We start from the raw sequence: 12,969 nt of genomic DNA, 5'->3' as shown, positions 1-12,969 counted from the left end.
ATCCTCTTCCACTCCTCCATGATGACATCACGGAGCTGGTGGATGTTAGACACCTTGAACTCCTCCACCTTCCACTTGAGGATGCCCCACAGGTGCTCAATTGGGTTTAGTCCATCACCTTTACCTTCAGCTTCCTCAGCAAGGCAGTTGTCATCTTGGAGGTTGTGTTTGGGGTCGTTATCCTGTTGGAAAACTGCCATGAGGCCCAGTTTTCGAAGGGAGGGGATCATGCTCTGTTTCAGAATGTCACAGTACATGTTGGAATTCATGTTTCCCTCAATGAACTGCAGCTCCCCAGTGCCAGCAACACTCATGCAGCCCAAGACCATGATGCTACCACCACCATGCTTGACTGTAGGCAAGATACAGTTGTCTTGGTACTTCTCACCAGGGCGCCGCCACACATGCTGGACACCATCTGAGCCAAACAAGTTTATCTTGGTCTCGTCAGACCACAGGGCATTCCAGTAATCCATGTTCTTGGACTGCTTGTCTTCAGCAAACTGTTTGCGGGCTTTCTTGTGCGTCAGCTTCCTTCTGGGATGACGACCATGCAGACCGAGTTGATGCAGTGTGCGGCGTATGGTCTGAGCACTGACAGGCTGACCTCCCACGTCTTCAGCCTCTGCAGCAATGCTGGCAGCACTCATGTGTCTATTTTTTAAAGCCAACCTCTGGATATGACGCCGAACACGTGGACTCAACTTCTTTGGTCGACCCTGGCGAAGCCTGTTCCGAGTGGAACCTGTCCTGGAAAACCGCTGTATGACCTTGGCCACCATGCTGTAGCTCAGTTTCAGGGTGTTAGCAATCTTCTTATAGCCCAGGCCATCTTTGTGGAGAGCAACAATTCTATTTCTCACATCCTCAGAGAGTTCTTTGCCATGAGGTGCCATGTTGAATATCCAGTGGCCAGTATGAGAGAATTGTACCCAAAACACCAAATTTAACAGCCCTGCTCCCCATTTACACCTGGGACCTTGACACATGACACCAGGGAGGGACAACGACACATTTGGGCACAATTTGGACATGTTCACTGTGGGGTGTACTCACTTATGTTGCCAGCTATTTAGACATTAATGGCTGTGTGTTGAGTTATTTTCAGAAGACAGTAAATCTACACTGCTATACAAGTTGTACACTGACTACTCTAAGTTATATCCAAGTTTCATGTCTATAGTGTTGTCCCATGAAAAGATATAATGAAATATTAGCAGAAATGTGAGGGGTGTACTCACTTTTGTGATACACTGTATATTGGGGATGATAATGATTAACCGGTTAACTACTAACTGACTGAGCACTCCATGTTTGGTTATTGCAGTAGGTTAAAAATGCCATTTAATTTAATTTTAAACATCTGACAATCTGAGAGCAAAGCTGGAGAGCTTGCTCATTCTATCTTGCTTAATGTAGACTCTTGTTGCTCATGCCCTAAGGCATTGTACCCTCATGCCTTCTGAGTACAACCATAAAGAGCGCTACAGTTCCGACCCAATCAGGAAACTTTTTAATGCATTTATATTACTTCAATCATGAACGACTAAACTCACTTACTCACCCACTTTCTTATCCGTTTATCCAATCAGGGTCGAGGGGGGTGGGGGTGCTGGAGCGCCTATTCCAGCTTTTCAATGGGCGCAAGGCACACAGCAACACCCTGGACGGGTCACCAGTCCATTGCAGGGCAGACACTCATACACCCATTTACCCATAGAGCAACTCAGTGTCTCCAATTAACCTGACTGCATGTTTCTTGCCTGACTGCAATTAACCTGACTGCAGATTTCTTCCTGTAATTTTCAGGGAGATTTTCCTTGCCACAGTCGCCCTCGGCTTGCTCAACAGGGGGTTTTGTATCTGTTGGTCCTGGATTTTGTAAAGTTGCTTTGAGACAATGTCTATTGTAAAAAGCGCTATATAAATAAAGTTGACTTGACTTGACTTTTTGGACTGTGGGAGGAAACCGGAACTGCCAGAGGAAACCCACGCAGACACGGGGAGAACATGCAAACTCCACACAGAAAGGACCCAGGAGATCGAACCCAGGACCTTCTTGCTGTGAGGTGATAGTGCTTTCCACCGAGCTGAACGGCAAAACTTTCACATAAAAATTATAAACAGAAATCTGCTAATCGTCTTATAATAACTACACTAATAACGTCAAGGAAAAGCTTTAATATGCCGACTGCATCTCAATTATTTCAGCACGTTTAGTCAGCATATGTAATGAACTGTTAGGTGCTGACTTATAAAAAAATGTTCTGAGGCTGAGGCTGAGTGCTGAGGCTGTTCTGTTGATGTGTAAGGTCATCTTATTTTTACATTACTGTCACTTTCACTACATTACACTTTGTTCACTGTGTTAATGTAAAAAAGTAAACAATATTTAATTTAATATATTAATATTTTTTCAGGGTAGTAATATGTTTACTGTTAATATGAATTATAAGGTCATTCGCATTAAAAGTAATTTATAAGCAATCTAGTTTAAAACACACAAAATAGAAGAAATAAAACAATCCATGGGGGTCCAAGTGGACAGTGCTGCTCAAATCAGAGCACAGAGTGGCAGTCAAACAAACTCTGCAATTAATTATGTAAATTACAGACACCCTGCTTTGCTGTAATGAAATGCTACCATCACTTATTACTACAAAAAGCCATAATCTATCCCAGTTGACCTGTTAGCAAGTTTTGAGCTGGGACTTTAGGGTTTCACCGCCATACAGATGACAAAATACAGCAAATAAATAAGCAGAGATTCTGTTACCCTGAAGGGAAAAAAATGATTTATAAGAAAATGGAGATTCCTAATAATTTGCTCACAATGCATGTGAATGTTGGGGAAATGCATACTAAAAAGAAAACAACTGCAGAGGTGTGAAGTCCCACAGGAAATCATAAAAAAGTGACTGATTAAAAACCATAACATGCACCTGCTCATCTCACTAATTCACTGTAAAGCTCAATCTCTCTTTTATAACTGCAGAAAAAAACAAATGCTCACTCATTCATGTCTTATTCACCTACCACAGCTAAAGGTTGCAGGTAAAAATAAACAGAAATAAAGAACAGACAGTGACATTTTTTCACAGTCAATCAGAACATGAACATAAACTATTGGCCTCTGCACAAACGTGCATGCGTTGGAAACACTCAGGAGAGTGTCAGGGTTTATCTCCCACTCTGCAGACACACTCTGATGTGCTGCAGGCAAAAGGAAATGCACCGGATGGTGGGCACACACACAAACCCGCCTGACAGCTTATATCCTCCAATTCTTGTCTATCGCTGGTATGGCACCACCGTCAAACCCCTAAATGCTACAGTTCTTATCTTGTCAGGTACAAAAAGTTGTTAGGGCAAAATGTACCTTAAACAATTTTAGTAAAAGTTTATATACATTTATAAGGGACATGTTTTCATACATCCATTTTCGCAACTGTTTTTTTTTTTTTTTTGCAAAGCAAGCACTCTTTTGTGAAAATTGTAGCTGTAGACAGGTTGTAGACAGTGCCACCTAAGGTGTGGCAGCTATTCATTCATGGCAGACTTAATTTTAGTGGTTCTTGTGTTACATATAGGCCTTCGTAACATCAGGAAATATTTTCACTCAGCATAAGGTGACCGTTTAGGCTTTCTTCCTGACATTGTTTAAGAGACAAGTGTCTCATGTACTCCGTAATAGGTACCAGTCAGACTAGTCCAGTTCATAATGGCACAATAGAATTTAACTAGTCAACTGTAATTAATAACAAATTTAGGAGGCCTTATTTAACCTTCTACATGCAGAAATTGTTCAGCAAGTTTGTATGTATATGTTTGACCTAAGAACTGACCTTTAGAAACATTTGTGGGATAAAGAACTAAGTTTCAATTTAATTACAGAAAAATTTCCAAAAGTTCTGTTCAGGCGTGAATAAACTTTTAACTTTGACTGTTAATTAAATCTCAAATTATTATAGATATGTTTTAAAGGCTGATTTATTATTCATTTTATTACTCATTTTTAATGCTCAATTCTAAGCAGTAACAAGTAACTAGTGTTGATTGGTAGCGTTATCAAATTTGTGAATTTGATATTGAAATACTATAAAGTTCTAACCTAAAGCAAATTATTTTAATTGTACATTTGTGATGTTACTGTATTATTTAGATAAAACTTGGGTCGAAAAAGATGAACCATTACAGGAATCAAACAGCTTAGGGTTTAATTTAAACAGCACAAACACTATTACAAAAATGTTACCCTTGTGCAGCACATACCATAGATCCACAATGCAACAAAGCTTATGTAATGAGTGTGGTTTGAAACTATAAGTTTGGCAACAATTAACCGTCATTGTTTGATTAATCCTATTAGCTAACAGAGTCATTTCAATTCCTTTCAGCACCCAGGTGGCGCAGCGTGATATTCCGCTAGCGCACCAGCGCTGGGATTCTGAAATCATTGAGTTCGAATCTCAGCTCTGTTACCGGTCAGCTGGGTGCAAATGGGCACAATTGGCAGTGCCTTCAGCAGACAAAATTGGCCACCAGTCTGCTGGGTGGAAAAGACCAGAACTATAAGTAGGTGGGGTCTTCAAACGTTGTGGGGAGCGTGGGGCAGGCGAATATCCCCTGCTTGGACATGACCGGGAACCCCAGCAGTGGAAGTCTAAATGGCCGCGTTAAATCAGGAAATATGGAAAAAAATTCCTTTCCATCAGCTGACGTTTGACTCCAACTGAGAGCCACAACACAGTCTGTACTTAGAGTGCTGAATTAAAAAGCACCCACAACACTAAATTATTAGTCTTATTAGTAGGACTAAACACATTAAAATTGGAAACTGTGAAGCTGTTTAGCATCAATATGCATCGCTATATTTTGTACTAAAACATGGATTTTTTGGCATCATGACCCAGTCTTAAAGTAAAACTCCATTATCCTATAAAAAAAACGACACTAATGTGGACAGGAAGAGCTTTAAGATTTTGGATGCACCTTTATTCCTTTGTGCCGGTTTAGCTTAGTGTGTTTGTTCATCTTACAGTTTCATTACTGCCATGTTCACAAAGTCATGCTGTTTTTAATCAATAAAACACGTGACTTGTTAATATGAAACTTAATTTTGTATATTTTGAATGAAGGCTATATGATTGTCTGTTATCAATAATGATGGCCATTTTTTAATTAAGAGAAACGGGCAAAATTTGCATCCCTATTTGTGAGCCATGTTCACATGCATGAACAGTGTCAACATCACACACAAGTCCTGTAAACTCCTTTAGGTTTTAGAATTTGAGGTCAGTATCTGCCCCAATCCTGGTACTCAGTAAATGTACGGTGCTTCCCTACAAATGCTACTACCACTCCTTTATTCAGTGCATGAGGATTTAAAGGTGAAGAACCTGTAACTAGACTTACATGATGAATTATTACACAAGGCTGAAACAAATGTTGAAATGCTATTTAATGTAATTGATTAATGTAACAGGTCATCAAGTTCATCTTAGTTTTTGTATCATTTTCAACATTTTAAATTCCAAATGCTGAACCTGTATGTTCCATTATATTGAACCTGAATGTTGAAAGGGCACACAGAAGGACGTTACTGTGGAAACAGCCCTCTACTAGGGGGGCCACTTTATATTGGAGAGTGGCGGCACAGCATCTTTTGTATCTGTATGTGTGACATTGAAGACTCTACCGTCCACTCCAACAATAGAACAATCAGCACACTATAAAAGATAGACGGGTATAAAAAAGGTGCTTTCTTGACATCTCTTCAGTCTTCTGACCTCCTTTTTTGTCTAACATTTCATATATTTTTAACTCTTACTTTACCTATGATATCTCTCTCCACCTATAGTTTCTATTGCTGCCTTTTTACCAGTATTCTTTTTAATAAGGTAACTACAACTTCAATCCATTTTTTCATCTTTCTAAACTTTATTTCTTATATTTATTTTATGCATTTTCTCCCTTTTTCTCCCCATTTTTACCCGATTGCATTATGCTTCCTCTCTACTGGTGCTGACCCCCACCCCTGACTGAGGAGAGCAAACTGACACAGGCCCCCTCCTCTGATACATAAGCAGTACCCGACTGCATCTTTTCACCTGCTCGAGGAGAGTTCTCATGCCAATCAGCCTTGTGCACAGAGAGCCACACCCTTATTAGCATTATTCCTCTACTCTGTGCAGACGCCATCAATCAGCCAGCAGAGGTTGTAATTGCATCAGTTATGAGGTCCCTATCCGGCTCCCTACCTGGATGAACAACAGGCAAACGTTGTTCATATAGGCGCCCAGCCCAGCCGGATGGCAGAGCTGAGATTTGATATGATGTATTTGAAATCCCAGCTCTGGTGTGCTAGCATATTTATTTTTAAAATTAATCCAACTCCATCCAACTACAAAAGCAGAACATACACAAATTCTCAGATTATATTGTACATTCTTTTCTTAATATAGGTGATAAAACGTATCCTATTAATTTCTATTAATCATTAATAAAATAGCGTAAATAAATGGCCAGATGAAAAGTTTTCTTAAAAAACTCAGCATGCATTCTTCTTTTTTTTTTTATTGAGAACTTTAGCTAACTGGTTTGTGCATGTGTGTGAGATGACAGCAAGTCTAACAACAAGCCCAAAAGCACAATGGGTTTCACTTTTATATTCACAGCTGTTCTATTTAAACCTGACAAAACCCATTATGCTGGAGGAAACACTAAACATTTAGCGCTTTCCCTTAACTGTTCCGCTTAGAACGTTGACACAGGAACTGAATTATAAAAGGCTCAAAAGCCTTCAAAACTATTTATTCACAAACTGCTATTTTGTGGAATTTTCTAGTGGAATGTTAAATAGTGCAAAAATAATCCAGTATGATAAGGTAGGGCGATGGTTGCTCAGTGGTTAGGGTACTGGACTAGTAATCAGAAAGATGCTGGTTCAAGCAAGGCCATTAACCTTAAATTGCTCAAATTCATTCATAATTGTAAGATGCTTTGGTTAAATGTGCTTAATGCAGCAAATGTAAATGTATCATATGACAAAGCACAATTCATCTGAAACTGGTTTCGAACATGACCAGATTTAGTGCACTTCAATGGCTGTCTGTCATCTGATCTGAATCCAATAGAGCACCTTTTAAAAAGTGGCAAAACAGGAAATTTGCATAAACAATACGAGACTGACAAATTTGCAGCAGTTATTGTCATGAATTAATGTTAAAATTGACCAATAATAATTATGTAAAATTAACAAGCTTATTTTTTTCATTATTAAATGCATCAGCCCTTTATAAACTCTTCACAAACTGAGGCTAAGTTTCCTAGTCGACCTCTCTAACAACATGTAAAACCAAACTTTCCCCAGTTTCTGACCACACATAAGCAATAACCGGGGCAATAGTGCAGGTCATGCTTATTTCTGAGTGATCCTGTTCACTGAAATAAAGTTACAAAATGAAATTCCAAACGGATTACACAACAATGATTACAACAACTTATAATAATTACCACATTTCATTTTGCTCAAGCTAAAACGTAAAGCAGATCTATCTTGGCCTAAAAGCCAAAGAAAGTTCCGCTTTTTGCACAAAACAGATATTTTTCTACCATCTGGCCTCCCAAAAGAAACATTTAAAAGCCACTGTATTAGACTGATTACCATAAAAACACCAAATCACAGCTGCAGTGGCTCCAGATGTTCACACCATGTCAAAATAAATCTGCATTGCTTCATAGTGTGTATTGCAGATCACAAATCACAGACATCTGATAACTACAAACAACTCAGACATCTTTATTGTAATATAAAAAGAAATGTGGGGAGATCCAAAAGAGATTGGTCAATTCAATTGACTGAATGAGTGGTTCTCAATCTCTGTATCAGCTGAGCAGTGGCCAAAAGCCAGGCTGAAAGGCCACACACAAGCAAGAGCATAGATAGATCAGGGATCCTTCAGCATGGCTGATTTACCAAATCAATCAGAATAATAGAAAAGGTGGTGCAGGGTTATTGCAGCCCTTAACTGCTCAGACAAAATACATCAAAACTTGGTTAAAACTGGTTCATTAATAACAAACTTCCAAGAAGCAGCACTATTTCACAGTCATGTTAAATGGTGCAGGGGATTATCTAGCACGAACAGTTGTCAAACGGAATGAACAATGATGTAATATTTAAAATTTAATACACATACACTGATCAGCCATAACATTAAAACCAGCTCCTTGTTTCTACACTCACTGTCCATTTTATCAGCTCCACTTACCATATAGAAGCACTTTGTAGTTCTACAATTACTGACTGTAGTTCATCTGTTTCTCCACATACTTTTTTTAACCTGCTTTCACCCTGTTCTTCAATGGTCAGGACTCTCCCAGGACTACCACAGAGCAGGTACTATTTAGGTGGTGGATCATTCTTAGCAAAGCAGTGACACTGACATGGTGGTTGTGTGTTAGTGTGTGTTGTGCTGGTATGAGTGGATAAGACACAGCAGTGCTGATGGAGTTTTTAAACACCTCACTGTCACTGCTGGACTGAGAATAGTCCACCAACCAAAAATATATCTAGCCAACAGCGCCCTGTGGGCAGCATCCTGTGACCACTGATGAAAATCTAGAAGATGAACAACTCAAACAGCAGAAATAGACGAGCGATCGTCTCTGACTTTACATCTACAAGGTGAACCAACTAGGTCTAATAGAGTGGACAGTGAGTGGACATGGTATTTAAAAACTTCAGCAGCGCTGCTGTATCTGATCCACTCATACCAGCAAAACACACACTAACACACCACCACCATGTGGTGTATAGACTGCTTTGTATAGACATAAAAATAGTTTTTTAGGGATTTATCTTCTCCCTGTCGTTAGCTCCACATCCTCCTACTGATTTCTTTCATCAGCACTGTTGACAGTCACTACTGTAATCTGACTATAACTTAGCATTAACAGAATATATTCAGCATGCATAAAGGAAGAAAAAAGAAATCAAAAGTACTGTTTGGTTTAAACTAGAATACTTGTAAGGGCAAAACATTTTAACACAGGACAAGTAGGTGTTAGATTTTTTGTAAATAACTTATATGATCACTAAAAAATTTTAATGTGTGTTTACTCAGGTTGTCTAGTGACTAAACAGACATTTAGAAATTTTCTTAAACAATTTTTTGATTGATACAAGATGTATGTCTGTGATGCTACTGTACATTTTCCTCTACAAAAACCCGGACTGCTTCACATGGGAATCTTCTAGCTGTGAGGTGACAGTGCTACCAACCAGAACAAATTTGAGGGCTTGCCATGTAAATGCTGTTGTATGTGAGATTTGTGGTGGATCACATTTAGTCAAGTGACTATATACTGACATGGTTGGCTATAACTGAATTGTGTTACCTTCTCACCGATATTAAAATTATTCGCAAATTTGAGCCACAGTAGCCCTTAACCTTCATGTCGTGGCTTGTCTCTCTTCAGACGACTATTGGTGCATACCCACCGATAGCACACATCTCACTGTTTTGGAGATACAACAATTTAGTTGTGTGACAATAACAATTTTGCACTTATCAAAGTCACTCAGGTTTGCCTGATCTCCTGCATTCAAAACGTGTACTACAACACGTCCCCGATCATCACCTACACAACTGTTACCAAATAGGCATTGCCATGCACATTTTTCCAGGGGTGGTCGTAATGGTTTGGTCCATTAATGTATATCAAAAGTAAAAGGATGTCATATTAGCTGTAAGCATGAGCATTTAAAAACCAAACGACTACAAAAAGCAAATAAGTGTTTAAATACAATACTCCCCCTCCCTATACATTATATTTCTCAGGTCTGAAAATGAGTGAATTTATATTTCACCTTTGTAGGGCTCTGTGAAAGTTTATTTTAGAGATGTAAACCTGAGTTTAGTGCATTACAACAGATGATGCTCAACAAAATATATTGTGCAATTTGTTTACAACAAAGTACACCTCACCAGAAGTTTAGATCTCAGCATGTGCTCTATACACCATGTTTACTCGAGTCTGCAGAAAGTGGCAGCTGTGCTACATCTATTACAAACCTTTAGCCTAATAATATACAGTATATCTCACATTATTTACAATAAGAAAGCCACACAAAGGATAAGAGATCCTTAGCTACCTAACAATCTAGCAATTTAGCTTAGCAACGTACAGGCTAACATTCTGGCTAGGTTAAATTGCTACAATCTAGCTACAGCCAGTGCAACAAAGCATGTAGAGAACATCATACAAAAGAAGCATTTCTGCTCAGATTTGGGTCAACATCTTGCTAATAGAGCAAATGAATCTTGATATTGCTACCCCTGCATAAGTTATTCGGCTTTAACACATTTAATTCCATCCACGATTGACTAACTTTTGTCAATATGCACAGTCCAAACTAGCTACAGTAGCTAACAGCTAAAACAAGGTAGTTCAGAAGGCATGCATACATACACACAAACAAACAAAAAGCTTACAAGTTTAGATGAAAGGTAATTTTATATTAAAATCATAAAGCAAAAACGATCATGATTTTTGTATGCTTAGTTGTAGCTGAACAGGACAAACATACATTAGCATCACGTTAGCTTTATGCTTTACTAACTAACTGTTTTCTTGTGCAAGATGTGTAATTCTCTCAAAGGCAAATAAAAAACAGTAGAGCAGAAAATAGCGAATAAATAAAAGTAACCAATATGTTTGGCCAAAATAAGCAAGAGTATAATTAAACTTAGCAATGCTAGCTAAGCATAGCATACAAACTGGCTGTGTCTCAATCAGCATGCCTTTACTCTCCACATGAGCCGAATAGTGCACTACAACGCACTTTTGGTACAACTTAAGCCTACTATTTAGTGTAAAGTATGCGATTTTTAAATCAGACAGTTTGTACCTTTATTGTACAGTACACATTATCATGAATTCTATGTCCAAATGTGCAGACCATTACATAATTGTATATCAAGTGAACAGACATGTGGACTGGGGATGCATTTGGATCTCTACAGCATGTGCAGACCAAAAGTAGAACTGCACTGAATATAATCTACACGCCCTTGTGGTCTGTCCTATTTAGTGCATAGATACGGGGAATGAAAACAAAATCATTACATTCACACAGCACGACAGACCAAAGCAAAGGGAATAAGCAGCGGCAGAATACCAAATATCGTGCTGTTCACTACGAAGTGAACATACAGCACTAAGAGCTTTTCCTACGCACAAAATATAGGACACTCAGAACTATTTGGGATACAGCTTCTGCTTAGTTTGTGTGTCGCCAAAAAAGTAAACACTTCTAAACATATCCGGTTGGGAATAATAATAATAATGCTTTTGTTTATTTTATAAACAGTTTGCTGCTACTAATAATAATAATAACAACAACAATAAACGTGTGTTTACGCCAGCCGCTTTCTACCCTTTAAATAGTAGCTGAAAGTAGCTTTATGTTAGCTTGCAGCTAGCACCATAGAAGACCAAACACCAAACTAAATAATAAGAAACAAGTGCACCAAACAAAACGGTACAGGCAGTTATTGTCTATCCATCACAGTGCACGGATATAAATAGACAGAGTGCCGATATATGTGGGAGTCTTTGAACAGCTCGCTGTGGACCAAAGTATCTGCTGTAGTATGAGCAGCGGCTAAGCCCCGAATATCCTTCTATTCCCTAAAGAGTGCACACTATAGGGTCCAAGAGGCATCTCTCGATTATAAAATGTAGCACCCTATGTAGGGAATACAGATGTGTTTAGAATACAGCCGCCTCTCGTCGGTTTATCCTTAAAGAGTAAAGCAGGCAAACTGAAGGTTTTGGGATGTTGTTCACGTGTAGGTTTGGTTTGTAATGAAAGTCATTTATTAGCAGTGCTAACAGCTATAGAAATATTAAAAATGTGCTCACCTTATGCAAGGTTTAGGGTATATATTCCAGCCTTCCTCCCAGGAAAGAGTAGCCGGTTGCTCGCGTTCCCAAAACCTCCTCTTGTTTAGAAGCGACAGTGATGCTGCTAATATTAAAAATAACCACATGAATAGTAACAATGAGGGCTAATAAGCGGGTCAGCACCGGTCACGCTCTCACACACTCGCTGTATATCCATCCAGTGTGAGCGTGTATTAGAGATAAATGAGCGGCTGCAGTCGGTTAGAACTCCCGTCTTGTACAAGTACAAATCCGTTACACCGAGGAACCACAACGAGCTCTCGGTTCCGCGCGACACAGCACACACCGCTACCAGCGTCTCTCACACATCTCCCAGTCTCAGCATGATGACGCCAGATACCTCGGTCACGCCCACTGGCAGTGTTCTAATGCACTGAGACCACGCATGCGCGCCTGTACTACACAAAATAGCGCCAGAGTGGTGATTCCCATACTTACCGGGGGTGGGGGGCCAGCGGGGGCCAGTGCCCCTGTGTCAACCAGCTTATTCCCCCCCCCCCCCCGGAATACAGTATATGTAACTCAAATTGAATAAGACATTTTCATTTACATTTTCGGCATTTAGCAGACGCTTATCCAAAGCGACTTACACAGTGGCGATTTCTCTAAGACTGCAAGGGAAGCTCAGCTTCCCCTAAAATGTCAAAAATGAAATGGTCAAATATGTACAGTTGTGTTAACATTTCATTGACTACAAATGCGCTAGAACACGTTCATCTCGAAGACGAGTTCGTTCAGAATCAGCTACTTATCACAAATCGACTGACTCGATTTTGTTAACTCCCGTCGCGTCAATGCAATTGACAGAAGCTGAGCGTCTATTCACTTCTATGGGGCTGCATGGAACGTTTTTTTCATTGCTTCGAAACTCGCCGGTCATTGGATAAATGCCACGATTTTGTCCCGCCCCCGGACGCTGAGCGTCTCTGGGGGTGAATGGAGCTGTGGGTCTGGACGCGGAGCTTCTGGAAGATGATTGGAGGATCAGTCGAAAGG

General features: G+C 39.6%; 1 protein-coding gene across 1 annotated transcript in view; it reads right to left on the bottom strand.

The window, feature by feature from the left end:
• The window catches only part of fbxw7 (F-box and WD repeat domain containing 7), a 193,301-nt gene extending 181,146 nt beyond the window's left edge, over nt 1–12,155 (bottom strand). Inside the window, exon 1 of the mRNA XM_063008328.1 lies at nt 11,932–12,155. The gene's annotated coding sequence lies outside the window, so the exon portion shown is untranslated. The remainder of the gene's footprint in view (nt 1–11,931) is intronic.
• Nucleotides 12,156–12,969: the final 814 nt, after the last annotated feature.

This window comes from Trichomycterus rosablanca, chromosome 14, assembly GCF_030014385.1.
Source record: "Trichomycterus rosablanca isolate fTriRos1 chromosome 14, fTriRos1.hap1, whole genome shotgun sequence".
Classification (NCBI taxonomy): Eukaryota; Metazoa; Chordata; class Actinopteri; order Siluriformes; family Trichomycteridae; genus Trichomycterus; species Trichomycterus rosablanca.
Note: the sequence above shows the minus strand (reverse complement) of the source record. Positions and strands in the feature narration are given on the sequence as shown.